Here is a 9,545-nt window from a genome sequence, read left to right on the forward strand (position 1 = left end):
GCTCAGCAAGGTCCAAGTGTAGCAGCCCACAGGTGCTGGGGATTCAGGCAAAGGCAGGCACCATCATGTCCTGGAAAGCAGGACTAAATGCGCTATGCTCCTGGCTGGGTGAGCCCTGGCCTGGGCACAAGGGTGGGCTGGGCTGAGCCTACAGGGAAAAGCTCCTCTGACACAGCCCTTCCAGAACAGACTCAGGACCTCACTTAACATTTCCCTTGAGGGAGTTTAGCTCCTGCCGGAAAGAGCATTCATCCTTTTGGCCTTGAGGATCATGGTTACACACAGAGTTACAGAAGCCAGGCCTTCAAGTTCACAGGCAAAGAAGGACAGCTCCAGCCAGCAGAGGGAGATGTACTCAGTCATCACTGAAGCCTGAGCAAGTTCTTTTTATTTCCTTCTGTTTTCTGTTTGTTTTGGTTCCTTTTATTTCCTTTCCCTTTCATTTCTCTTTCATTTCTATCCCTCCCACTTCCCTCCTCTCTTCTAGACACATACCCCAGTCCCCATCACCCTTTCCCCTCCTCTCCCTCCACTCTCTTCCAACTTGCCATCTTCCTGCCTCTCCTGCCACCTTGGGTGGAGGCCCCGCCTGCAGTTTTCTAAACTAAGGACGTTTGGAAGGGAAGGTGTAAATGCTGCTGACTGCCGCGGACAGCCCTCCACATCCTTGTCAGCTCTTCAAACTCACTTCTCAACATCCATCTTCCCTTCTCCCAGGCAGCCTCTCCAGAAAAGGCCCACCTCCATCCAGGCTACAACTCCCTGTATGTACCCCGCTGTGGACCCAGCCAGGACCCAGCCTCCCGCCCCGCTTGCTAAGACCTGGGTGATCTGGCGCTCGTCAGATTATTCAGAAGTTAGTGTGAGACGGTGGCCCAAACAGGACCTCAAATGCTGGCTATGCCCTTCCTCCAAACCGGGTAATTCGGGGCATATTACTCACCCTCTTCCACTCTCGGTTTCCCACTCTACAGAATGGCTACTCTAACAGAACCAGGGTTCCTGCAGAGGCCAGTGAGACAACTTAACAGCATGCCTATCCTGGTGCTTGGAACATTGTAAATGCTCCGAAATTACCAGGCATTTCATCCTTCACTGGATGCCTTCCTTCACCCTCTCTCTCTCCAAACAAACTGAAAATCCCCTAAGAATGTGTGCCTTAAATTTGAAGATCTTCCTAGCCTAACCCTACTATAATGCCCTCATATGCTGCCAGTGTCAGGGAAGCTTGAGACTCTGAGGCCAATGGAGGCAGCAGTACTAGGCACTGGTTACAAGAAGTGGCTGGTTGGGGGCGGTGGGGGGGAGGGTGGTGGTCTCACAGATTCACTGCTGGGAAAACAATCCAGAGTTTATCTTTGGCAAAAATCTCCCCACTTGGTTGGCCAAAGCAGACCAGGCCTGCTCACCTACGACCTCAACTTCCAGTCTTATATGGGGAACCCCACATGTTTCAGAAAACCTCCACCACCAGCTACAAAGGCCTCAGTACCCAAACGTCCCACTCAGGGCCAGTGTGGCTGTGGCTTAGGAAGGCTGTTGGAGCAGAGGAGTCGCACCAGCGAATCTGGGCTATTTAGACACCGGCTCACAGAGGCCTCCCACCCAGGCTCCCACCAGACTTGCAAAATCTAACATGAAATGTCTCAGAATTAGTATGTACTTGTGCTTTGATTTCCTAGCAATTAAGAACTGGCCAGAGGAGTAAGGCTGAGCTCTTCACTCTTAAAGTAGGCAAACCTTCAGGTAAAAGTACTTAGCAAACATCACTTAGAGCACACTTGGGTAACATGAGAACTAACAGCTGGAGGGTCCAAACGTTGCCCACAATTCTGCCCAGGCCAGGAAACTAAAGATGCCTTTACTTGGACCCCAAAGATGGTATCTGTTACCTTTTCTAGGAAAGAAGAAGTTAGGGAATTCAATATCCTACTAGGGGCCCTGATCGTCACTCGTCTCTGTAATCCAATTAAACAGTCCTGAGACTGGCACGCAGAGTGAATGGCATGCAGAGCTCTAATGCTTAGGAGGAGAGAAGAACGAACTTCAAAAAGGCAATGAGTGAGTTCTCTCACAGGAAGAGTCATGCCCTAAAACAAAGTGCTCTGGTTTGGAGCATTTATTCTTCCAGCCAGACCCACCTACCTAGATCTGACCAGACTCTCAGCAATGAAGCTGCAAGACCCCTACCCTGCACAGCCCTCCCCTCCTCACGGGTACCCTGCCCACTGTTCCACCAAGACGCAATCAGTGACTCTCTAATCTTGACAGTCACTTGGAAGAACACTGTCATTTCCAGCCACAGGAACCCCACTATTTCCAAGGTAACTAGGACGAAGATGTTTATAGGCTGCTTTTGGAAAAGGCAGTGAATCAAAAACAAAAACTCCCCAGTTCCCCAATGGAATGATGGTAAGCTGGCAACTGGCCTTTTAAATGTCTCACAAAATGCACTTGCTTTGGAACCACAGGGGGAAAAAAAAAATTAGCCTGATTCTTTTCCCTTTGTCCTTTTACTTCAGAATCGGCATTGTTTCTTTAGATTTTTATTTTCCTTTTCCATGCAAAGGGCAGAATCATTAACAACCCTCGGGCTTTCCCAGAACTGCATGAATCTGATTTGGGGTATTTCCCTTAGGTTAGAAATGGTAAGCAGCGAGCCAGCTCCAAGCTCCTGAAACGGGATCCTGTGTCATTCACTTCTCATGCAAAGCCCCAAGGCTCCCCAGAGGACTCAGAGACTCAGATTGGCCTTGTTCTTTTACCCAGGCAATTAATAATGCATTTGGCAAACACACACACACACACACACACACACACACACACACACACACACACACACACACACAACTTGTTTGCTAGGCTCCAGAGAGGGCTGCCAACATTGCATAATTGAGTCTAACCTGCTCAGCTAAGGTGCTTTGCTACAGGATCTGCTGGGGTTTTGCTACAGGATTTGCTACGGGAGCTGCGGGGGTCTTGCCAAAGCTCGGCTCTCTCTGGAAAGGACATTCTGGCTGATTATTTGCATAATCAGACCAACTCCCCCAGCAGGTGTACGATACTTTGCAGTTTACAGAATGTTTCTCAACAGTTACTTGAGTTAGTAGTTCAAGCTCCTATCTTCCATTTGCATTTCCAAAACAAAGATGGACAGTAGATGAGCCCCACCCTAGCTTCTCAGGTGTAATCTTATTTCATACACGATTGTTCATTCGATTACAGTTAGGTTTCCAGTGGGTTTTCCTGTCCTATTAATATTCCAAAACTTGGAATACTTCTTTCTACCAAACACCTACCAGAAAAGAAAGAAAGAAAGAAAGAAAGAAAGAAAGAAAGAAAGAAAGAAAGAAAGAAAAGAAAAGAAAAAAAGAAAAGAAAAGAAAAGAAAAGGAAAAAAAAGACTCCTCTCCAGAAACAAGTTTTAGGTATATATGTTTCCTATTTAAAGTCCTCTCAACCCTCTGTTCTTCAAAAGATACAATTTAAAATCTTTAGCCAAGGGGTGCCTGGGTGGCTCAATGGGTTAAAGCCTCTGCCTTTGGCTCTGGTCATGATCCCAGGGTCCTGGGATGGAGCTCCACATTGGGCTCTCTGCTTGGCAGGGAGCCTGCTTCCCTTCCTCTCTCTCTGCCTGCCTCGTTGCCTGCTTGTGATCTCTGACAAATAAAGAAATAAATCTTTAATAAAAAAAATCTTTAGCCAAATTCTCTATGTTAATGCATGTAGACCTAAGTGATTAATTTAAACCACTATGGGGTAGTGTTCCATTGGGTACACAAACCACAGTGTTTGTATCCATTCCCTTCCTGAGCAGTGGTCCTTTTGGGCTATCATGAACAGTGTTTAAATGAAGGTGACTTGCATATTCACACCAGAGTTTCACTGGGCTAAAAACTGTTGGTATAACAGGTAGAAACTTAGAATGTCTGCCTCCATTTTGCTACTATTTCCCTTGCCCCTGAGATCTACAGAACTTCTGCTTAGCCCCACATGTAAACATGGTTTGCTAAGATTTGAAAAAATTACTTTTTAACCAATATCTGCCTCACCCAAGTAGATATGTACATACAAAAATGACTATGCTATGTTTGAGATTTACAGGAACAAAATGACCAAATTCTAATAAGCAAAGACCAACTGAGGACAAAGGTACATGACCTTCCTTGATGCCTATAGACATCATTACCTTTTTACTTCAACCCCCTCCTCTTTCCCCTCTTCCTAACATTAAAAAAAAATCAAAATCAAAATCTCATGTTCAGAGAGATGGTCCTTGAGGACAATATTCCATCATCTCCTCAGTTTGCTGGCTTTCCAGATGAAATCACTTTCCTTGCCCCAACCTCTTGCCTCTTAATTTACTGGTTTATCGTGTGGTAACAGACGAGCTAGGGACTTGATAATCTGGCAAGTCAGCCAGGAGCAACTGCCAACCAGGTGGCCAACCAGACCTGCCCCAGAGATTTTTCAGGTAAGTCCCTAGCAGTGGCCAGGACAATTTGTTGGGGGACTTCCCCCTTTGACCTCCTGGAGTGGGACTAGCTACCCCTGCGCCTGGCTATTGGGGCAAGGAATGGACAAACCTCTACAAGTTAACAGTAGGCTAAGTCTTTCCAGCATTAGAACCAGGAGCTCCCTTTCCCTTTGTTTGGGCTTTTCCTTCAAAAGAAGCCACTTTGCTTGCCTTTGTCAGGGATGCCCTTTGGGAGAGACAAATAGTTGGGAGACTTCTACCCAATTTGTTTGTGGACCAGTTCATTCACGTTTGATTGGTTTGTTGCCGCAGCTCGTGGTATCTTTGGACAGAACCAGCCATATTAGATTTGCTTTGTAAAAGGCTTTGAATGTTCACTTCACAAATATTAGCGACTCTTAGCTTTCCTCCAAATAGGGGATTTGGTTCTCTTCACTTGTCTAGGAAGCTGTCTGGTTCAGGTGGTGAAGCTCTGACCTATGGGGGAAAATCAGAAACTAAGAAGCCATTTGGATCAGTTGGTGAAACTCCAACTTCCAGGGAGGCATGAATGCTGGTGGAGGTATAGCAAACTCTGTTCCATCACAGTTCTGTTTCATCTGTGTTCTGCTTTGAGATTTTGCCTAGAAGACGGGAAATGCCCCTCCTGTGTCCAAAGGAAGTGCATTAGCACATATCTTGAATAAAGAGTGCAGGAGGCTGAAAAGGAACCAGAGAAAAAGCCTACTCTGCACGAAGGGGAGACAGAAGATGGAGATACAGGAATGTTAATCCAAATTTTGAATATGCCTCTGTCTTTGCCAGCAGCACCCATGCTGCCACCGCCTCCACCACCCCCTGTTCCTGCACCACTATGCCTATAGCCCACACAGCCCATTCCTGTACCACTCCAGGTGCTATTTGCTCCTGCTCCTTTTACCCTCACTATCAAGGAACAAAAAGCATCCCAAGCTGTTGGACCACCTCCTCATGAGGTTGACACTGAAGCACCTATCATATCAGCACAAAGGGCCCCAGGGGCTCCCCTGGATTTAAGCCATCCATTTCAGATTTCCCCACAGAAGCCCCAGGTAAAATGGACAGTGAGGAGCAAACTGATTGATTGTTTAGTGGACACAGGTGCAACATATTTAGAATTAAAGCTAATTCAAGGTTAGCTTAATTAAAATAAACATGTCTTTAGAGTTATCTGCATCAAACATAAAGCTTTTATGCTACCAAGGTTTATTAAAGGTCAAATAAGCTCATGTTATCTCTGTTGCAATTTATCAGCAAAAAGACAACTGAAAATGATGGTTCATTTCATCTGTCTTGTGAAGTCTTCATGGGTAATTATTAAGAGCAATCAGGTTAATAGAAAGTTTTATAGGTAAACTTTTAAATAGCTTTCAAAATCATTGGTAACCTGAAACTTTGCTAAGTTAAAAGGTAAATTCAGTTAAATTCATTGGGTATCTAGGTCTTTTCCAAATACATTAAAATACTGAAATATTAATCACTAAATATAAGAAACAAAACTTTTATTACAGAAAAACTACAGATAGTTGGGTCTGTTAATAAACATGTTTTATGTTTTGTTGAAAGTTGTACTATGAAAAAACACATTCCTATAAATTATAAAATGTATTTACAAACTTGCCAATCTAAGGAATTCTGGTGAAGAGTTCACAATTGGTTAATACTTAGTTTTCCTTGGAAACTAAGGTTTCTTTTTTTTTTTTTTTAAAGATTTTATTTATTTGAGACAGAGAGACAGTGAGAGAGAGCATGAGCGAGGAGAAGGTCAGAGGGAGAAGCAGACTCCCCATGGAGCTGGGAGCCCGATGTGGGACTCGATCCCGGGACCCCGGGATCATGACCTGAGCCGAAGGCAGTCGTCCAACCAACTGAGCCACCCAGGCGTCCTGGAAACTAAGGTTTCTAAGGGTTAAAATTCTCCTAAATATAATTAAGACTGGGCGCCTGGGTGGTTCAGTCATTTAAGCCTTCCTGATTTCAGCTCAGGTCATGATCTCAGGGATGTGAGATCAAGACCCATGTCAGGCTCCGAGCTGGGCATGAAACCTCCTTAACATTCTCCCTCTCCCTTTGTCCCTCCCCAGCACTTGCTTGCTCTCTCATTCAGTAAATACATAAATAATAAATAAAATATATAATTAAGACTGCTAGAGATGATAAGGAAAACAGCTCTGCATGTAAGGAAAGCAAAAGATGTGTAGCAAAGGTGTAAGGAATGAGAACACATTTTTGTTGAGGGAAAAGAAAGTACTTTTGTCCTGAAGGGAGACTGGTTGCTTAGAAAGGAAAAACCTATATCAAAATCTGAATGAAAAAAAGTTGTAAAAAGTTTGTGAAGGGGAATCTTTGGGGAAAAAAAAAATATGCATGGTTAGGACTAAGACTGGAATGAATGAGTTTTTAAAGTACACCAAAGTTTAAGTTTGGAATTTGGTTTTTCCCTTGTTAAAAAGACAGTTTTCTTGGATTGTTGGTCTACCCTTGATAAATTGTAAATAAACTTTTTTTATGACCAGGAAGATAAAGTTTCAATGTTTTGTCTTTACCACATCTTTAATTACTTAAGAAAGTTAAAACATCTGGCCCCACATAGGGTTCCCTGCTCGGCGGGAAGCCTGCTTCTCCCTCTCCCACTCCCCGGCTTCTGTTCACTCTCACTGTGTCTCTGTCAAATAAATAAAATCTTAAAAAAAAAAAGAAAAGAAAGTTAAAATATCTCAATATTAAAGAAGCTAAATTTTGCCAAAAACATTATGACCTTCTATAGAATAACTTATTGCCACCTTGGTTATATGGATAACATTAAGTTTTAAAATAATCTGTAACCCTATTTAGGTATGTGCTTTAGAACCATCTAAGGGTTTTAACAAACTTCTGAAAAGCTCGAATTCTAAATGAAGTCTTTTTGACTACTTAAGTTTGTTTATTTGGTATTTTAAGTTACATGGGAAGCACTGTCAAACAAATGATAAGTCTTCATAGGTAATATTGTGTGGATAAATATTATAACTGTTCTGGAAATTTATAAAATTCCTAAAGTTTTAATAGGTTATGTTAGATCATCAGATGTAATTCTAATTATTAAAATATATGTCACAAAAATAGCTGAATTTCCTTGTCAACTGCATTATAATGAACTCTAATCTCATTTTTAACCATGGCCCTTTTTTAGTCTTTTGTAATTTACAGTTGCTGCTTTACCCCAGTGCCCTTGTAAAGGTGTTTCGGCTTCAAAGAGATCCATGAAAATTAATTTGACAAGCACAGGTTCCTGATATCTTTAAGATCATAAAACTAAACTAAGAATTTCCCCAACTAATGGGAAAAACTGTATTCAAACAAGAATTAGTAACTTGGGACTGAATGAATTAAGGAAGATGATTATAGTTTTTATGACTCTTATTTGAAACTTTGCTGGTTCTCTAATGTTTGCTTTTCCAGATTTAAAGAAACTTTTTCCTCTTAAGATATCTAGGACTTACAGAAATATGAAAAAAAAAATTCCTTTGTGGACAAATTAAAATTTATCTTTTCTCCCTACCTAAATCCTCCAGAATTCAGGAACTCTCAGTGAGTATTCTTTCCTTCAAAGCAATACTAATTATTTGCATAAGTTCAATAAGAATCTGCTCTCCTTGTAACAGGACACCACTGAAAACATGGGTTATTTGACCAAGGCCAAAATGAAAAATGCTGTAACTGAGATGCAAACCCAAATGGATGCAAAAAAAAAAAAAAAAAAAAATGAGGAGGATGGATAAAGCAAAGGAATAAATCTGTGATACAGAAAATAAAATTATGGAAAATAATGAAGCTGAAAAGAAGAGGAAAAGAGAGGTAAGAGCTATAAAGGTAGATTTAGGGAACTGAGCAACTTTTTTAAACTGTAATAACATTCATATCATGAGTCCTAGAACATGGAGAGAGAGAAAAGGGGGCAGAAGGGACCTAGGAATAAACCTAACTAAAGAGGTAAGAGATCTGTACTCTGTAAACTACAGAACACTTATGAAAGAAAATGAAGAAGATACAAAGAAATGAAAAAGCATTCCATGCTCACGGATTTGAAGAACAAACGTTGTTAAAATGTCTATACTACCCAAAGCAATCACCCTTACCAGTCTGTTTCCCAGATTTGCTCTCACCCTTACCAGTCTATTTCCCAGAAAGCTTTTCATTTCCAGCATACACCAATTATCCATTCTTTCTTGCAAGTTTAATTCTGCCTTTAAAAGGATACTGATTTGATAAAACATTTCTAATGCCATAACAATGGCAGGGTCTTCGAGTATGTATTTGAGGTATCGTGGGAAGAGGAGAGTCAGCTGACTCCTACAGCTACAGAGTCCTGGAATCTAGGGAGATGCAACCAGTGAGAAATTAAAACCTAGGCTTATGCAGGGAGGCTTTGTTGAGGAAGAAACATTTTAGCTGAGACATGATGGACGTGCAAGACTATGTAGACCCAGGAAAGAGGGAGGAGGCAGGTTTGGTTGTAAACAGATCCTCACAAGGTGAATTTAAGGCAACCCCAAATGACAACAATTTGTAGGGGAAAAGATAAACAACAATAAGAACAGGAAAATCCTGAATTAAAAGGAGTTGGTGCACAGTAAATGAGTAAGAAAGAACTAGAGAGTAAAGGAAGAAAACTCTTTGGTTGAGAGCTCTCAAATGAAACAAGGCTGTTTATTTAGCTGTGCTCAAACACTGAGAGCATCAACCCGGAAAAGCCATTCCCAGAATAACTGGCCCCAAACAGAAACTGCTTTGAGTCTCTGTAATTGGTGCTAGGTAAGAGGTGGGTGGTGAAATGGCCAGATCCCAGGCGGAAACCGGCCACCTTGGCGTAATTGGAGGAACGAGATGTCCTCGTACAGAGTCCTGTGTCTGAGCAATAAGGGCTGTACTGGGGACATAAAGCCCAAGGTGAAATGAACCACTCTAGCAAATGACACAGACGGTGGCTAAACTTCATCTCGCTCTTACAAGTTCAAGCTCACTTTCCACCTTGCAGAGTGAATCAGAGGCATTTTTATTCACGAAGTGA

At 42.3% G+C, this 9,545-nt stretch overlaps 1 long non-coding RNA gene across 1 annotated transcript; it reads left to right on the plus strand.

Annotated features, from left to right (window-relative positions):
* The first annotated feature begins 457 nt into the window (after window positions 1-457).
* LOC125084779 (uncharacterized) lies at window positions 458-6,949 on the plus strand. The gene is made up of 3 exons (XR_007122698.1): window positions 458-856; window positions 4,922-6,181; window positions 6,394-6,949. It is a non-coding gene; the product is annotated as an uncharacterized LOC125084779 (long non-coding RNA).
* The last annotated feature ends 2,596 nt before the right edge of the window (window positions 6,950-9,545 follow it).

This window comes from Lutra lutra, chromosome 14, assembly GCF_902655055.1.
Source record: "Lutra lutra chromosome 14, mLutLut1.2, whole genome shotgun sequence".
NCBI lineage: Eukaryota > Metazoa > Chordata > Mammalia > Carnivora > Mustelidae > Lutra > Lutra lutra.